The sequence below is a fragment of the Schistocerca serialis genome, chromosome 12, assembly GCF_023864345.2.
Source record: "Schistocerca serialis cubense isolate TAMUIC-IGC-003099 chromosome 12, iqSchSeri2.2, whole genome shotgun sequence".
Classification (NCBI taxonomy): Eukaryota; Metazoa; Arthropoda; class Insecta; order Orthoptera; family Acrididae; genus Schistocerca; species Schistocerca serialis.
This window is the reverse complement of record NC_064649.1, coordinates 33,554,778-33,573,404: the sequence shown is the minus strand read 5'-3', so window position 1 is coordinate 33,573,404 and position 18,627 is coordinate 33,554,778. Positions and strand designations below refer to the sequence as shown.

General features: G+C 45.7%; 1 long non-coding RNA gene across 2 annotated transcripts in view; it reads right to left on the bottom strand.

Annotated features, from left to right (window-relative positions):
• The window catches only part of LOC126428085 (uncharacterized), a 101,705-nt gene that overhangs the window by 35,342 nt on the left and 47,736 nt on the right, over nucleotides 1-18,627 (bottom strand). Inside the window, exon 4 of one of the 2 annotated variants that reach the window (XR_007576771.1) lies at nucleotides 17,868-18,129. The exons of the other annotated variant lie outside the window; for it this stretch is intronic. This is a non-coding gene — a long non-coding RNA (uncharacterized LOC126428085). Of the gene's footprint in view, nucleotides 1-17,867; nucleotides 18,130-18,627 lie in introns of those variants that run through there. 2 annotated transcript variants of the gene reach the window in all.

Sequence of the window (18,627 nt, the reverse complement as noted above, 5' to 3'; positions counted from 1 at the left end):
TAAAAGAACAGCCACAACTGTTTATTACCCATGTTTACTTTCGTAGGAGGCTACACTCGAGACAAATACTTTCAGAAACACTTACATTTATATTCGACGTCAAAAAATCCCTATTTTTCAGAAATGCTCTTCTTGGTACTGCAAGTCTGTACTTCACATCCCCTCTACTTCTGCCAGATTAGCTCCAAACAGCATAACTGCAACTTAACACTGCTCTCTCTTTTTCTGTAAATGCTCTCTATCGTTTTTAACTCCCTGGATTTTATCTCTGCTACCTTCAGAATTTCTAAACATGTATTACGGACGACACTGTCAAAAGCTTCCTCTAAATCTACAAATGCTACAAATGTACGTTCTCTTCCTCCTTCAGTCTATCTTCTAAGATCAGTCGTAGGATCAGTATTTACCAAAAAAATGAAAAAAACGCTCTTGTGAGCAAAGGATGCCTGCAGTGAAGAAATAAAAACGTTAGAGTAAGAGCTGAAACAATGACTTGATTTTGTTTCCGTTGCAACATGGAGAGGGAACATTACTGAACGTAAACTATGTAAAACTTCACACAGTATCAAAGTCCCCCCCCTCCCCTCCCCCTCCGTAAAAGCAAGAAACAAATTTTCCTTAGCCATCTAAGGTGCCTTCTTCATTTCCACAAGAGTGATGAAAGCTTTTTGGTGGGTCACGTATCTTGTTTGAACAGAGGCCGTCATCTGGCATAGGCTATCTGCCTGTCCCGTTCTCACAAAGCTTATGTCCACGGCTTCCTTGGTAGATCTACGCATCCCATTCTTTTTCGGTAATGGCTCAGGATTTTCTTGGGTAAAAAGAGAAGAGGAAATAGAGGAATATGAGACAGCAGATCGAATACTGCGAGAAGAACCTGACAGACAACTGAAACACTTACGTTGGCCAGTGGAGTAGAAGACATTCCTTCGGAAATATTAGATCCTTTGCAGAACCAGTCGTGACAAAACTATTCCATATTGTGTGCAACATATACACACTGAAGCGCCAAAGAAACTGGTGCATCTGCCTAATATCGTGTAGGGCCACCGCGACACGACCTGGCATGGACTCGACTAATGTCTGAAGTAGTGCTGGAGGGAACTGATACCATGACTCTGCTGGGCTGTAGTGTGCGAGGGGTTGGAGATCTCTTCTGACCAGCACATTGACCGGCATCCCAGATATGCTCAACAATGTTCCTGTTTGGGGAGTTTGGTGGCCAGCAGAAGAAGAGTGTTCCTGGAGCCACTCTGCAGCAGTTATGGACGTGTGGGATGTCGCATTGTTCTGCTAGAATTGACCAAGTCCCTCGGAATGCACAATGGACATGAATTGATGCAGGTGTTACCTGTCAGAGTCGTATCGAGACGTATCACGGGTCCCATATCTCTCCAACTGCGCGCGCCCCACACCATTACAGAGCCTCCACCACCTTAAAGAGTCCCCTGCTGACAAGCTGGGTCCATTAATTCATAAGGTTGCCTCCCTTACACGTCCATTCGCTAGATACAATTTGAAACAAGACATATTTCCAGTCATCAACGGTCCAGCGTGGGTATTGTCGGGCCCAGGCGGGGCGTAAAGCTTTGGTTCATACAGTCATCAAGGGTACACGAGTGGGTCTTCGGCTCCGAGCCGGCCGTAGTGGCCGAGCGGTTCTAGGCGCTACAGTCTGGAACCGCACGACCGCTACGTCGCAGGTTCGAATCCTACTTCGGGCATGGATGTGTGTGATGTCCTTAGGTTAGTTAGCTTTAAGTAGTTCAAAGTTCTAGGGGATTGATGACTGCTGAAATTTGCGGAAGGGTTGCACTTCTGTCACGTTGATCGATTCTGTTCAATCGTCGTTGGTCCCATTCTTGCAGGATCTTTTTCCTGTTGCAGCGATGTCGGATATTTGTTGTTTTACCTGATTCCTGATATTCACGGTACACTCGTGAAATGGTCGTACGGGAAAATCCACACTTCATCACTACCTCGGAGATGCTGTGTCCCACGGTTCGTGCGCCGAGTATAACACCACGTTCTAACTCAATTAAATCTTGATAACCTGCCATTGTAGCAGCAGTAACCGATCTGACAACTGCGCCAGACACTTGTTACCTTATACAGGCATTGCCGACTGCAGCGCCGTATTCAGCCCGTTTACATATCTCTGCATTTGAATACGCTTCAGTGTAATACACGTGATATACATTCAGTCTTCAAGAAGAATTTAATAATTCCAATTCTGAGGAAAGCAGGTGCTGACAGGTGTGAACAGTAAGTCTTGATTGCTAAATACTGACGCATATTCTTTAGAGATGAACGGAAAAATCGACACAGGCCGACCTCAGGGAAGATCACTTTGAATTCGGGAGAAATGTAGGATCACGCGAGGCAGTATTGACCCTAAGACTTCGCTTACAAGTTAGGTCTGGAACCAATCTACAATAGGGGACCTTAGCTATAGACGTGTACTCTCCACTATACTCCACGTCTTCCAAGCCAAAATGTTTGCAGAAGGGAAAGCCTCAAGGCCACCATAGTCTGCATGGCTCCATGCGGCTTTTCGCGGATGATGCTGTAGTATACAGAGAAGTTGCAGCATTAGAAAATTGTAGCGAAATGCAGGAAGATCTGCAGCGGATAGGCACTTGGTGCAGGGAGTGGCAACTGGCCCTTAACATAGACAAACGTAATGTATTGCGAATACACAGAAAGAAGGATCCTTTATTGTATGATTATATGATAGCGGAACAAACACTGGTAGCAGTTACTTCCGTAAAATATCTGGGAGTATGCGTGCGGAACGATTTGAAGTGGAATGATCATATAAAATTAATTGTTGGTAAGGCGGGTACTAGGTTGAGATTCATTGGGAGAGTGCTTAGAAAATGTAGTCCATCAACAAAGGAGGTGGCTTACAAAACACTCGTTCGACCTATACTTGAGTATTGCTCATCAGTGTGGGATCCGTACCAGATCGGTTTGACGGAGGAGATAGAGAAGATCCAAAGAAGAGCGGCGCGTTTCGTCACAGGGTTATTTGGTAACCGTGATAGCGTTACGGAGATGTTTAATAAACTCAAGTGGCAGACTCTGCAAGAGAGGCGCTCTGCATCGCGGTGTAGATTGCTCGCCAGGTTTCGAGAGGGTGCATTTCTGGATGAGGTATCGAATATATTGCTTTCCCCTACTTATACCTCCCGAGGAGATCACGAATGTAAAATTAGAGAGATTAGAGTGCGCACGGAGGCTTTCAGACAGTCGTTCTTCCCGCGAACCATACGCGACTGGAACAGGAAAGGGAGGTAATGACAGTGGCACGTAAAGTGCCCTCCGCCACACACCGTTGGGTGGCTTGCGGAGTATAAATGTAGATGTAGACATACAACAGCCAAGTTCAGCTATGTACTGCCTCCAAAAACAGCACTAACATCACAGGTGAATTGCATTCTCAGTCCACGAAAGACATTTGGACCTCCAATAAAGGGCTGCTCATTGAATTGGCTAGCAAGGTCAACCTCTACTGCTTTCAAAGACTTGTACACAGGAACAATGCGCCCCAACGGCGACGATAACCACGTCTCACAGACATTGCAGAGGCACGTTAACGCAAGTGAACGTAGCCAGTCAGCACGCAGTGAACACCAGGAGCACAGCTTCCGCACTCCTCATGGCATCAGACACTTGTTGTCTTATATAGACGCTGCCGACTGCAGCCCCGTATTCTGTCTTTCAACAAATCTCTGTATTTGAATGCGCATGCGTATAGCAGTTTCTTTGGCGCTTCAGAGTATATACTTGGAACATGTTTGGATATTTTATTTATTTATTTAGCGTATGGCTAATACAGAGATATCATGAAATTCATGAAATTACATATACATATGTACATATTGACACACAAGGAACTTAAGTTTGTCTTTACAACTGAATATCCAGTCCTTCAATCCAGCGCAGGAAGTCCTCTTTGGCGCCGTGATAGGCTCGAATCCTGCATTCACTGGCAATGTGGTGAACAGTCTGGTATGGAGCCCCGCAGTCACAAGCTGGACCAGGCAGCTTCTTCCACTTAAAGAGAGCATCCCTGCATCGCCCATGGCTGGTACGGATTCTGTTGAGAGTAGACCACATCTTGCGTGGTAAGTCGAATCCACTTGGAAGTTTAGCACCTGAGAAGATGTTATGCAGGTGCACATCTGTCACTGCTTCCCATCGACCTTTCCGTTCTTCAAGAGGTTTGAAATTCTTAGCAACCATGTCAGCAGCATCGCACAGAGTTGGATGACGTGACTTCAGTCTCTTGTGATTTAAAAGTGGCAGGTCGCTATGCACGGGTAGGTTAGAATTCCTGGAGATCTTGTGGAATTCTCTCATAAGGGCAGTACATCTGCGTAGATCAGGAGGCATTATACCGGTTAACAGTGGAAGCCAATAAACTGGAGTAGATCTGATTGTGCCAGATATTATGCGCATTGTCGTATTCAGCTGGGTATCAACAAGCCTTGTATGATGACTATTCATCCAAACAGGTGCACAATACTCAGCACTTGAGTATACCAAGCCCAGAGCTGAAGTTCGCAGGGTGGTTGCTGAAGATCCCCAGGTAGTTCCGCATAGCTTATGGAGGATGTTGTAGCGTTGCTCACGTCCGTGGGTTTAACCTCAAAATGCCCTACACGTGCCTACTGGGTGGTGCTAAATGGGCAACAGTGATTACAGGCAGCCAGACTATCCAAAGGATCTCCTGGCAATGGCATATCAACTAAATAGCAGAAACAGTTCTTTTCAGAGCTCATTAACATGTGTGAATAAAAATGGTACGACAAGGTCGCAGCTTTTCTTGGTTCGTAACCGAGCAACCTTCGAATCATTCTAAAATGTTGTTCAGTGTGTAACAATCATTACACGACGCCGAATTTTTTTAGATCTAAGTCGCTCTAGTTACATAAAGAATAATGAAACGAAAATAGTAGTTGGTTGTGCAAACTGACGAGCTAAGCACTAGTCAGATACTGCTACAGTCCCAGTTTTTCCACCCCTATCCACTAACGATCTACTGCAATGATAGTTGCACCGCCTATGAGTGGGTATAAACAAGATATCATTTCTTATATTTGTAACAGGATCAAGGATGCATCTGTGTGTCAGCTGTACATATGTGCGGAAAAATGGACACTGTAACAATATCTGATTAGTGATTAAAGCTGTCAATTTACATAACCAATTACGATTTTCGTTTTAGGGTTTTTTATTTAACTAGGGCGACTTAGCTCTAAAAAATACGACGATGTATAGTGTGTGTGACACACTGAAAAACATTTTAGATTCGTCTGAAGATGGCTCAGTAACGAGCCCAAACCGGTAAACAGTAAAGAAAATTTGCGACCTTGGCGTAGAATTTTTATCCCCATATAGTTTAAAGAAAAATTCGGAGTAGGTATTAAAATTCATGGAGAAGAAGTAAAAACTTTGAGGTTCGCCGATGACATTGTAATTCTGTCAGAGACAGCAAAAGACTTGGAAGAGCTGTTGAACGGAATGGACAGTGTCTTGAAAGGAGGATATAAGATGAACATCAACAAAAGCAAAACGAGGATAATGGAATGTAGTCAAATTAAATCGGGTGATGCTGAGGGGATTGCATTAGGAAATGAGACACTTAAAGTAGTAAAGGAGTTTTGCTATTTGGGGAGCAAAATAACTGATGATGGTCGAAGTAGAGAGGATATAAAATGTAGACTGGCAATGGCAAGGAAATCGTTTCTGAAGAAGAGAAATTTGTTAACATCGAGTATAGATTTAAGTGTCAGGAAGTCGTTTCTGAAAGTATTTGTATGGAGTGTAGCCATGTATGGAAGTGAAACATGGACGATAACCAGTTTGGACAAGAAGAGAATAGAAGCTTTCGAAATGTGGTGCTACAGAAGAATGCTGAAGATAAGGTGGGTAGATCACGTAACTAATGAGGAGGTATTGAATAGGATTGAGGAGAAGAGAAGTTTGTGGCACAACTTGACTAGAAGAAGGGATCGGTTGGTAGGACATGTTTTGAGGCATCAAGGGATCACAAATTTAGCATTGGAGGGCAGCGTGGAGGGTAAAAATCGTAGAGGGAGACCAAGAGATCAATACACTAAGCAAATTCAGAAGGATGTAGGTTGCGGTAGGTACTGGGAGATGAAGAAGCTTGCACAGGATAGAGTAGCATGGAGAGCTGCATCAAACCAGTCTCAGGACTGAAGACCACAACAACAACAACATAGTTTAAATCAGCTGATGGTGCGTCCCCCTATTGACAATGTCAAAGAGTAGCACTTTTAACTTTTGACACTGCACAACAAAAGCGGCGTGTAGTGAAATTGCGTGCTTGTGTAATATCGTGTCAGTTATGTGACTCGATTCGCTATTTCCTGTCAGAGAGGTCGCAGTTCGTAGCAACTGACGGAAAGTGATCGAGTAAAACAGAAGTGGTTTCTGGCGTTCGCCAACGTAGTGGTACAGGCCCTTTGCTGTCCCTTATCTATATAAACGATTTGGGAGACAGCCGTCTTAGGTTGTTTGCAAATAATGCTGTCGTTTATTGTCTAGTACAGTCATCAGAAATCAAAACAAACTGCAAAACGAGTTAGATAAGGTATCTGAATGGTGCAAAAATTGGCAGTTGACTCTAAATAACGAAAAGTGTGAAGTCATCCACATGAGTGCTAAAAGGAATCCGTTAAACTTCGGTTACACGATAAATCAGTGAAATCTAAAGGCCGTAAATTTACCTGAATACATAGAAATTACAATTACGAACAACTTAAATTAGAAGGAACACATGAAAATGTTGTGGGGAAGACTAACCAAAGACTGCGTTTTATTGGGAGTACACTTAGAAAATGTAATAGATCTACTAAAGAGACTGGCTAGTCCGTCCTCTTTTAGGATACTGCTGCCTGGTGTGGGATCCTTACCAGATAGGATTAACAGAGTGCATCGAGAAAGTTCAAAGAAATACAACACATTTTGTGTTATCGCGAAATAGGGGAGAGAGTGTGACGGGCATGATACAGGAGTTGTGGTAGATATCACTAAAACACAAACGTTTTTCGTTGCTGCGGAATCTACTTACGAAATTTCAATCGCCAACTTCCTCCTCCGAATGCGAAAATATCTTTTTGACGCCGTCCTACGTAGGGAGAAACGATCACCATAATAAAATAAGGGAAATCAGGCCTCGTACGGAAAGATATAGGTCTCCGTTTTTTCCGCACGAGAATTATAGACAGTTGTGAAGGTGGTTCGATGAACCCCTCTGCCAGACACTTACGTGTGATTTGCAGAGTATCCATGTAGATGTGAGCCACACCGGCTTTGCGGCTATCGATACTTGTTCAGGGATGCTTTCGGCGCTGGTGAGTCGGTCGCAAGGTGGATCGGCGGTGAGTTTTAGTTGGGAGGGGCAGAGAAGACGTGGAGATTGCTCAAGGAGGGGAGGGAACCCGGTCGGTGAGGAGATGTTTTGAAAAGGCATTGTACAGGCGACAGTTGTAACGGCTGGTGGCCGTTAACCAATGACATTTTATGTCATTTTGGGAGATTTTGGGAGATTGTAGTGGCGACCTGCTTCTCTAATGCTGTTGGACGATTATTTTGCTGGACTGATAAGGAGACGTCCTTCTATTCATGTTTTTCAACGTCCATGCACCTTCTGCCTCCCGTATTGCAAGTGTACCTCACCTGAGACAAACTATTAGCGAGCGCTGAGTTATGACAATGCTAGGCCCGCATCCCGTGGTCGTGCGGTAGCGTTCTCGCTTCCCACGCCCGGGTTCCCGGGTTCGATTCCCGACGGGGTCAGGGATTTTCTCTGCCTCGTGATGGCTGGGTGTTGTGTGATGTCCTTAGGTTAGTTAGGTTTAAGTAGTTCTAAGTTCTAGGGGACTGATGACCATAGATGTTAAGTCCCATAGTGCTCAGAGCCATTTGAACCATTGACAATGCTAGTAATCCGTGTGTGGTCGAACCCTACGCAATTTCTTGCACCATTTTGATGGAACTCCTGTTACTTGGTGTCTAGCAGCGTCGGCATTCTGCCTTACCATCCCAACCGTGGAACTTATGGTGTATAATGTTTTAAAACTGTTTACTTTGTTCCAGAGAATCTGGTGGATCTTGAACTGTATGATGTACCAAGGTGGTGGGTCTGGGCTGCGCCTTAGGGTTCTCGCCTGTTCTTGAATCTGAGGGAACTTAACGTTCCGTTGCGGCCCAGGTGCACCCAATAAAAGGTCTCTGAATTAACCGTTTGAGGGGGAGGAGCACCCGGGAAGTGAAGTCGGGCGCACCTACTGTACTCCGCGCTCTCGGTCGGGCCGATAAATCGGGTCCGAACGCCACAACCAGATGTGGCCCGAGTTGGCCGTTTCGCAGGACGTTCATGTCCGCACTTGGCCGATGCCGTGAGCTGGGAACTATTTGTAAGAAAAGTGTCCGTATATTGTTGCCTGTATAGTTGAGAGTCCGTATGTAAGGTTACTCTTTCTTTTAAATGAATATATTAGTTGAGCAAGGTTTTAAAATTATCTGTAAGTGAACTTACGATAGCCCATTTCTGTGAAAAGGTATTAACTTTCTCATTTGAAAAGTTGTTATACATCTGTTATTAACTGAAGCAAACTGATGCGCTTTACGTATAAATGTTCTCTGACTGGGAGTTTAATATTATAAATGTTATTTGTTCACTATTTTTAATACAGAATACAGTTATCCACAGTTCATGTGTAAAGTTACCCTTTTTTAAGGTATTATGTTTCTCATTTGAAGAGTTGTTATATTTGCTTGGGTACTGAAAGCCAACTGACGGGCTTCATGTACATATGTTCACACTTGAAATTTATGACAATTGTTATTTCTGTTCACTCACTTTAGCCGGCCAGAGTGGCCGAGCGGTTCTAGGCACTACAGTCTGGAACCACGCGACCGCTACGGTCGCAGGTTCGAATCCTGCCTCGGGCATGGATGTGTGTGATGTCCGTAGGTTAGTTAGGTTTGAGTATTTCTAAGTTCTAGGGGACTGATGACCTCAGATGTTAAGTCCCATAGTGCTCAGAGCCATTTGAACCATTTCACTGACTTTAATAAATATTGTGAACAATAAAAGGTGGATGCTCCCCTACCCTAAGGTCCAGTCCTTCCGCTTAGTCCTTTGGGCGTTTTATGACATGCCGAGGTAATACCGGTTTCAGATGTAGATGCGGATGAACTTACTACGGACGTTTTCATTGCTGGTTCAAACATTTTTCATGCAGTCCGTTGATTCCTCCGGAGCCTCTGCTTTCAGCTCTTGAAGTAAAATGGGCTGCCATTCCTCCATAGACATTGATGCACTTCATTGAGAGGGTCCCCAGCACAATTCAAGCCGAAATAAAAGGGGGGAGGTGGACTCACCCCGTGTTAAAATCCACTAATAGGTGTCCGGACACTTATGATTAAATAGTGTGGATGTACACAATGAATCGCCGTCGTTCTTATCGACACGTGACTAATACTGGCGTCAAATATTAACAAGCGGCGTGTCCGCTCTGTAAGTATCTGCAGTCAGAGTTCAAAATATCCAGCAAGAAGCAACGTCACGGCAGCCGTCACCATTACGTCAGTGACGAAATCCAACGTGTGTCGCAAATATTCGCCGGTGGGGGAAATCAGCGCTCATGAGTTGTCTGCAGCAGATATGTCTTATCTGTGTGGTCAGCAGTAGTAGCGTTGGTTGTGCAGTGAGGTCACGCCGTCTGGCGGTCAGTACATGCGTGCGCCTGCCCTGCCAGCTCATCAGGCAAAGTGTTCACAGCAGGGGTGTCCAAGCAGTGGTCCCCGGGCCGCATGCGGCCCACAGCATGTCAATGCGGCCCAAGAACTGAGCATCTATCACACGATCGGAAAAAAAATCCATAGAAATCTGTTTATTTGAACTTAGGACTACTGGAACATAACCCTAAAGATGGGATGAAATACGCAGCCACACTTTTCTATTTGATGCAAGAATTTGAAAATCGATTTCCGGATTACCGAAAAAATAATCAGTATTTTTGTATTCAAGCGACATCGCTTAAAAGCAATACAGAAACGTTTCACAAGCTGCGACATGGTCGCCAATTGAACAGTGAACCGAACATAGAATAGATTTCCTTACTTCGCATCTATGCTCACAAATTTTTTGTCATCAGACTACCGGTTTCGGTCTATAATGATTATCTTCAAGTGCTGCTGACAAGATGACTCTTTTATGTACTATTATTTATATACATTTGGCGATGCTGGCGCTGATTTTGCGTTTAGCATTTGACGATGCCACTATGGCTCCATGGAAAAGAGTATTTCTCAGAAATGTTAAATTGCACTGATCCGCACATAACCTTCAATCACGCAACGTCTGAGAGTGACAGCATTAATAATGACGAATGTAGAGTCACAGAACAGGAAGTGATCCACTCCATTCAAAAGCTCAAAAACAACAAGGCAGCAGGCGAGGACCAGATATCAGCAGAGATGTTAAAAGAGGGCGGAAGCAAACTACACAAAGAAATTTATAACCTTGTCACAATGATCTGGAAAACTGAAACGCTGCCTGAAGATTGGAAAACTGCAATAATTTGTCCCATACACAAGAAAGGAAACGGAATGGAAATTACAGAGGAATCAGTTTGCTGAACATAACATACAAAATCCTCAAACCTTACGTGGAAAACTTTATTCAAGATCACCAGGCTGGATTTCGAACAAACCGCTCCAAAACAGATAATTTGTTTACTATACGACAGATCTTTGAGAAATATTGGGAATTTAACAAAAACATCCATTGTCTCTTCATTGACTTTCAGCGTGCCTACGACCGCATCCACAGAAATAGCCTCTATAACACCTTTCCCAGTAAAATCATTAGGATGATACAACTGTGCATGGATGGCTCCCAGGCAGCAGTGAAGTTTAGAGGATCCATATACCCCACCTTCCCAATTAAAACAGGCTTACGACAGGGAGACGCTCTTTCAGGTGTCCTCTTCAACCTTGCATTAGAGAAAGTGATTTGGGAGAGTGATTTACATCTATACAATGGTCTCCGATTCGAACACAGTGAAGTAAAGATCCTGGCTTATGCAGATGATATAGTGTTGCTGAGTGAAACTGAAGAAGACCTGAAAGACATGTACCGATCTCTCAGGCACAGTGCCAGCAAAATCGGGCTTTTGATCAACCAAGAGAAAACCGAATATATGGAAATATGTCGAGTCATAAACCCAAATCCTTACTTTGAAATTGACCAGCGTTCTAAATTCAGAAAAGTTCTCCTGTTTAAATACCTTGGATCACGTTTCAACAGTAAAAATATCATAACGATGGATATAAATGAAAGAATAGCCTCAGGGTCAATATGTCTGTACTCACTAATCAACCCACTCAAAAGTAAAGCTTTGTCAATCACCAAAAAGATGAAGATATACAAGACTTTTATCTGCCCCATAGTACTGTACGGTTCAGAAAGCTGGACGCTTACAAAGAATGAAAGAGAAAAAATGAATGTTTTTGAAAGAAAAATAATGAGAAAAATCTGGCGACCTGTGTTGGAGAATGGCGTATGGAAAATTCTAAAGAACAACGAAATTTATCAGTTAATGAAGCAACCCACTATCATCCAGCCTGCAATGGGCTGGACATGTGGCCAGAATGGAAAACAACAGAATCACCAAGAAAGCATTTGAAGGAACTCTCCAGGCAACAAGACCATTGGGCCGACCTCGTACAAAGTGGAAAGATGTCATAGAGAAGGACATCGCAGCATTAGGAATTTCCACAGGGTGGAGAGAGGCTGCGAGAGGTGGAAGGCGGTGGAAGCAGATCATTGATGCAGCGCGTGGTCTACAGGGCCTGTGATCGCTGAGAAGACTATGGCTCCAGTATATTAGGACACGTTTTTATAAAACAGCTCTGAACATGGTCATTATAGATCGAAACCGGTACTCCAATGACAGAAAATTTGTTACCATAGACGTGAACTAAATGGTTCAAATGGCTCTGAGCACTATGGGACTCAACTGCTGAGGTCAGTAGTCCCCTAGAACTTAGAACTAGTTAAACCCAACTAACCTAAGGACATCACAAACATCCATGCCCGAGGCAGGATTCGAACCTGCGACCGTAGCGGTCTTGCGATTCCAGACTGCAGCGCCTTTAACCGCACGGCGGACGTGAACTAAAGGGAATTTATAATACAGAAACGTTGCCAGAAGATTTACAGATGGAATGCATAGACTTGGGGTCTGACATCCTACTAAAAGAAAAATTTGGTCCTGTATCTCTGTTGGACTTCTACAAATCATACCTCACCAGAGACAAATATCCCTCGCCACACAGTGGTGCGTTATATGTGTCATCTTAGTTCGGAAGTTTGTGAATAGTTATTTTCAATAGTAAAGCACACAAAGAGTGAAAATAGAACCAACATCTCATAAGAACACCTCGAGAATTGCAGCCACTTCGACGGAGCCGGATACTGGTACATCAGTTTCCCAAATTCAAAGCCAAACGTCATAATTATTCTATAATTTGTCAATACTTATTTATAAAGTTATTAATGAGGTCTCATTTATAAAATGTCAAATTAATGTCACCTTTCATTTTTGAGAATAAAGATTCATAATTTAATAAATTCGAAGTTATATCCGTTAACTGTATACCTTGAATCGTATACCTTTTCCCTCACTTTCTTGCATTTGTTTTTGATCAGCCATTATTGTCAGTGTAAAGCATATTACGTGCGGCGCAGAGATACTCATCTCCTTCCAAATGTGGCCGAGGTTTAGAGCGCTGTGATTTTATTCATAGCCGTTATGTTCTGAGCAATTTTAAATGTATAGCAAAGTTCTTATGATTTATTTTATCGCAGATTTTGTAGGCTTCTGTAGATGAACTATTAATCTATCGAATCCTACAAAGCAAAAAAAAAAAAAAAAAAAAAAAAAGCTGAAGATGGGGAAACCTCTCCGAAACATCTGTGGGTAGTGAAATAAGAAAAGTTGTGTTTGCTCAAGGCACTGCCACACTTCCTTATTGCTTGCCGCGCGGGGTAGCCGCTCGGTCTAGGGCGCCTTCACATGGCTCGCGCGGCTTCCCCCTGTCGGAGGTTCGAGTCTTCCCAGGGACATGGGTGTGTGTGTGTGTGTGTGTTGTTCTTAGCATAAGTTACATGAAACAGTGTGTAGGCCTGGGGACCGATGACATCAGCAGTTTGATCCCATAGGATCTTACCACCAATTTCCAAATATCCTTATTGCGTATTAGGATACAAATACGGCAAAGAAAAGAGCGTCGACCACAAAATGATTATTAGTTACTCTGTAAATTTCTGGTTTGTATTCCTGCAAAGTAAAATAGCCACCTCTTAGAGGCCGATGAGAGTGTCAGGCAGTGGGCGTTGCTGGACCTACGGGTTTTCGGTAAGCGAATTGATCGCGAAAATCGTCAACTTAGTTTCCACCTTAAGTGATGGTAGCAATACTGACTCAGACTTCGTAGCAAAAAGAGATGCAGGTTCTATTCAGAATGGAATGCTTAAACAGCAAGACGAGATACGTGATCGGTTTGGGAGCCCTCGAACGGTTTACGTCACCCTTCCTGAAACATCCTTTCTAGAACACAAAATATGCAACGTAAAAATACACTGAAGCGCCAAAGAAAGTGATATAGGCATGTGTGTTCGAATACAGAGATATGTAAACAGGCAGAATACGGCGCCCCGGTCGGCAACACCTATATAAGACTACAAGCGCCTGGCGCAGTTGTTAGATCCGTTACTGCTACTGCAATGGCAAGTCATCAAGATTTAAGTGAGTTTGAACGTGGTGTTATAGTCGGCGCACGAGCCATGGCACACAGCATCTCCGAGGTAGGATGAAGTTGAGATTTTCCAGCATGACCATTTCACGAGTGTACCGTGAAAATCAGGAATCCGGTAAAACCAAATCTCTGACATCGCTGCGGCTGGAAAAAGATCCTTCAAGAAGGGGACCAACGACGACTGAAGAGAATCGTTCAACGTGACAGAAGTGCAACCCTTCCGGAAATTGCTGCAATGCTGGGCTATCAACAAATGTCTGCGTGCGAACCGTTCAACAAAACATCATTGATATGGGCTTTCGTAGCCGAAGGCCCACTCGTGTACCCTTGATGATTGCATGACACAAAGCCTGGGCCCGTCAACACCGACATTGGACTGTTGATGACTAGAAACATATTGCCTGGTCGGACAAGTCTCGTTTCAAATTGTATCGAGCGGATGTACGTTTATGGATATGGAGGCAACTTCATTAATCCATGGACCCTGCATGTGAGCTGGTGGAGGCTCGGTAATGGTGCGGGGTTGTGCAGTTGGAGTGATATGGGACCCCTGATACATTTACACTCCTGGAAATGGAAAAAAGAACACATTGACACCGGTGTGTCAGATTAACCATACTTGCTCCGGACACTGCGAGAGGGCTGTACAAGCAATGATCAGACGCACGGCACAGCGGACACACCAGGAACCGCGGTGTTGGCCGTCGAATGGCGCTAGCTGCGCAGCATTTGTGCACCGCCGCCGTCAGTGTCAGCCAGTTTGCCGTGGCATACGGAGCTCCATCGCAGTCTTTAACACTGGTAGCATGCCGCGACAGCGTGGACGTGAACCGTATGTGCAGTTGACGGACTTTGAGCGAGGGCGTATAGTGGGCATGCGGGAGGCCGGGTGGACGTACCGCCGAATTCCTCAACACATGGGGCGTGAGGTCTCCACAGTACATCGATGTTGTCGCCAGTGGTCGGCGGAAGGTGCACGTGCCCGTCGACCTGGGACCGGACCGCAGCGACGCACGGATGCACGCCAAGACCGTAGGATCCTACGCAGTGCCGTAGGGGACCGCACCGCCACTTCCCAGCAAATTAGGGACACTGTTGCTCCTGGGGTATCGGCGAGGACCATTCGCAACCGTCTCCATGAAGCTGGGCTACGGTCCCGCACACCGTTAGGCCGTCTTCCGCTCACGCCCCAACATCGTGCAGCCCGCCTCCAGTGGTGTCGCGACAGGCGTGAATGGAGGGACGAATGGAGACGTGTCGTCTTCAGCGATGAGAGTCGCTTCTGCCTTGGTGCCAATGATGGTCGTATGCGTGTTTGGCGCCGTGCAGGTGAGCGCCACAATCAGGACTGCATACGACCGAGGCACACAAGGCCAACACCCGGCATCATGGTGTGGGGAGCGATCTCCTACACTGGCCGTACACCACTGGTGATCGTCGAGGGGACACTGAATAGTGCACGGTACATCCAAACCGTCATCGAACCCATCGTTCTACCATTCCTAGACCGGCAAGGGAACTTGCTGTTCCAACAGGACAATGCACGTCCGCATGTATCCCGTGCCACCCAACGTGCTCTAGAAGGTGTAAGTCAACTACCCTGGCCAGCAAGATCTCCGGATCTGTCCCCCATTGAGCATGTTTGGGACTGGATGAAGCGTCGTCTCACGCGGTCTGCACGTCCAGCACGAACGCTGGTCCAACTGAGGCGCCAGGTGGAAATGGCATGGCAAGCCGTTCCACAGGACTACATCCAGCATCTCTACGATCGTCTCCATGGGAGAATAGCAGCCTGCATTGCTGCGAAAGGTGGATATACACTGTACTAGTGCCGACATTGTGCATGCTCTGTTGCCTGTGTCTATGTGCCTGTGGTTCTGTCAGTGTGATCATGTGATGTATCTGACCCCAGGAATGTGTCAATAAAGTTTCCCCTTCCTGGGACAATGAATTCACGGTGTTCTTATTTCAATTTCCAGGAGTGTAGATCCGACTCTGACACGTGACACGTACGTAAGTCACAATCACGAACTTTCTCCTCCAAATGAGAAAATATTTTGTTGACGCCGTCCTACATAGGGAGAAACGATCACCACGATATTATAAGGGAAATCAGAGCTCGTTCGGAAAAATACAGGTGTTCGTTCTTTCCGCGCGCTGTACGAGATTGGAATAATAGAAACTGTGAAGGTGGTTCGATGATCCCTCTGCGAGGCACTTAAATGTGATTTGCAGAGTATCCATGTAGATGTAGACGTAGATGGAGAAGCATCCTGTCTGATTACCTGCATTCATTCATCTCCGTTGTGCATTCCGACGGACTTTGGCAGGACAATGAGACACCCCATACGTCCAGAATTGCTACAGAGTGGCTCCAGGAACACTTCTGAGTTTAAACACGTCCGCTCCCTCCGAAACTCCTCACACATGAACCTTGTTGAGTACATCTGGGATGCCTTGCAACTTAGTGTGCTCCACCTCCTCGTACTCTTACGGATCTGTGGACAGCCCTGCAAGAGTCATGGTGTCAGTTCCCTCCAGCGCTACTTCGAAGATTAGTCGAGCCCATGCCACGTCGTGTTGCGGCACCTCTGCGTCCTCGGAGGGCCCTACACGATATTAGGCAGGTGTACCAGTTGGCTTTCTCTCTTCAGTGTATAAGGCTATAAATGACAGAAGAATCAAATTTTTCATCCAGTGGTTTCTGTAATATCGTTTGAGAAAGATTTTATAGCAGCCGATGTGTGCGCGCCATCGTTCTGCCAGAGTGGCGCGGCGACGCGGGAAAAAAATCTAGGTGCGAATGGGATCACGCGGGTGCACAAGCAGGTATGAGGCATGCGCCCTCACGCTTGCCTCTACTTCCGTGTGGGCCAAGCACAGTCGCACGGCGACGAGCCACAAGACTCGCAGGTGTAAAAGCTCCTTTAGAGGAGAAACGCGGCTGCACCAAATTTTGCGTGAAACTCGAGAAAAGCTTTACAGAGACCTATCAAATGTTGCAGGAAGCCTACGATGTTGAGTGCTTAAGCCGTACTCGGTGTTACGAATAGTTTACACCGTTTAAAAATTTCCCGACGGAAGTTAAAGACGACTGCTGTTCAGAACGCCCTTCGACGTCTACCGGCGACGCTCATGTCAGGAACGTCAACGAAATAGTGGGTGCCAACCGAAGACTGACAGTCTGAGAGATTGCAGAAGAATGTAACATTTCAGTTGAATCCTGTCATGAAATCCGGACGCAACACTTTGGAATGCATCGTGGTGCCGCCAAGTTTGTCCCATGGCTCACGAGTGAAGACCAGAAAGACCTTCACCTCGCAATCTGTGAAGAGCTTATGAATCACGCAAATCAGAACGATACGTTGCTTAAGAGAATCATAACTGGTGATGAGACGTGGGTCTACGTTTATGATGTTGAGACCGAGGTTCAGTCTCCACAGTAGGTCGGAAAAGGTTCTCCGAGAGCGAAAAAAGCTTGTTAGGTCAGATCAAATCTCAAAGCCATGTTGACCGATTCCTTTGAAGGGTAAGTTCATCGCGAATTCGTGTCACAGGGACAAATTGTTAGTCGATAGTACTATCGGGAAGTGTTGCGACGCCTTCGAGAAAATGAGAGCAGGAAACGGCCTGAAACGTGGCGAGACAATTCGTCGCTCTTGCATCACGATTACGCTTACGCATGTTCATCCCTGTTGGTGCGTGACTGTTGTACAAAAATGAAATCATTGTGCTGATTCATCCTCCGTACTCTCCAGACCTGGCACCTGCTGACCTTTCCTTATTTCCGAAGTTGAAAACCACGTTAAAAGGAAACAGATTTGCAACGGTAGACGAATTAAAGGAAAATTCGCAGACGGCGCTTCGTGCGGTCCAGCAACAGGCGTGCTAAGACTACTTCCGGAAGTGAAAACGGCGTTGGGAGCGGTGTATCAACTGTGGAGGAGAATTTTTAGAAGGAGACCACGTACAGCAATTGTTGTCTTCTCCAACAGTTTATTGAACGTAACTTCTTCTACAGTACAATAGCTGGTTGTACAATGAGTGTAGACGTCCGTCGATCCAACCGGAGATGTGGTTCCCCTCGGTCGGCTGGTGCAGTACAGCGGCTTCGGTGATATCTTCTCAGAGACTCTGCTATAGCGGTTGCCATTAGCAGGGGACGAAGACTGGTCTGCCCTTGACAGGCCGGGCCTATATAGTGAGCGGGAGCCAATAGAAACCCGGCGTAGCAATCCGTGGCCGGATATGTCGCGGCGACCTCTGCAAGGAAAGGTTCCTATTAATCGACTGGAATCTTCGGCGTGTTTACCTGATGTCTTCGCCTGTTTGGCTGTTGGTTTTTTTCCCTCTTAGCGTGGCTGTTATGCGATGCTGCCTGCCATTTAGGGGAACCCGATGGCAGACAGTAGAGTAAGTACACTGATGATGATGATGATGAGTCCCATATTTCTTTACAGAGCGTAGGGGAGCGACGCGGGAGACTGCGCCGGCTTACTAGGCAAGGTCCTAGTGGAGGTGGTTTGCCATTGCCTTCCTCCGACCGTAATGGGGATGAATGATGATGATGAAGACAACAACACCCAGTCATCTCGAGGCAGGAAAAAGCCTTGACCCCGCCGGGAATCGAACCCGGGACCCCGTGCTCGGGAAGCGAGAACGCTACCGCGAGACCACGAGCTGCAGACAGTAAGAACACTACTGGCCATTAAAATTGCTACACCACGAAGATGACGTGCTACAGAAGCGAAATTTAACCGA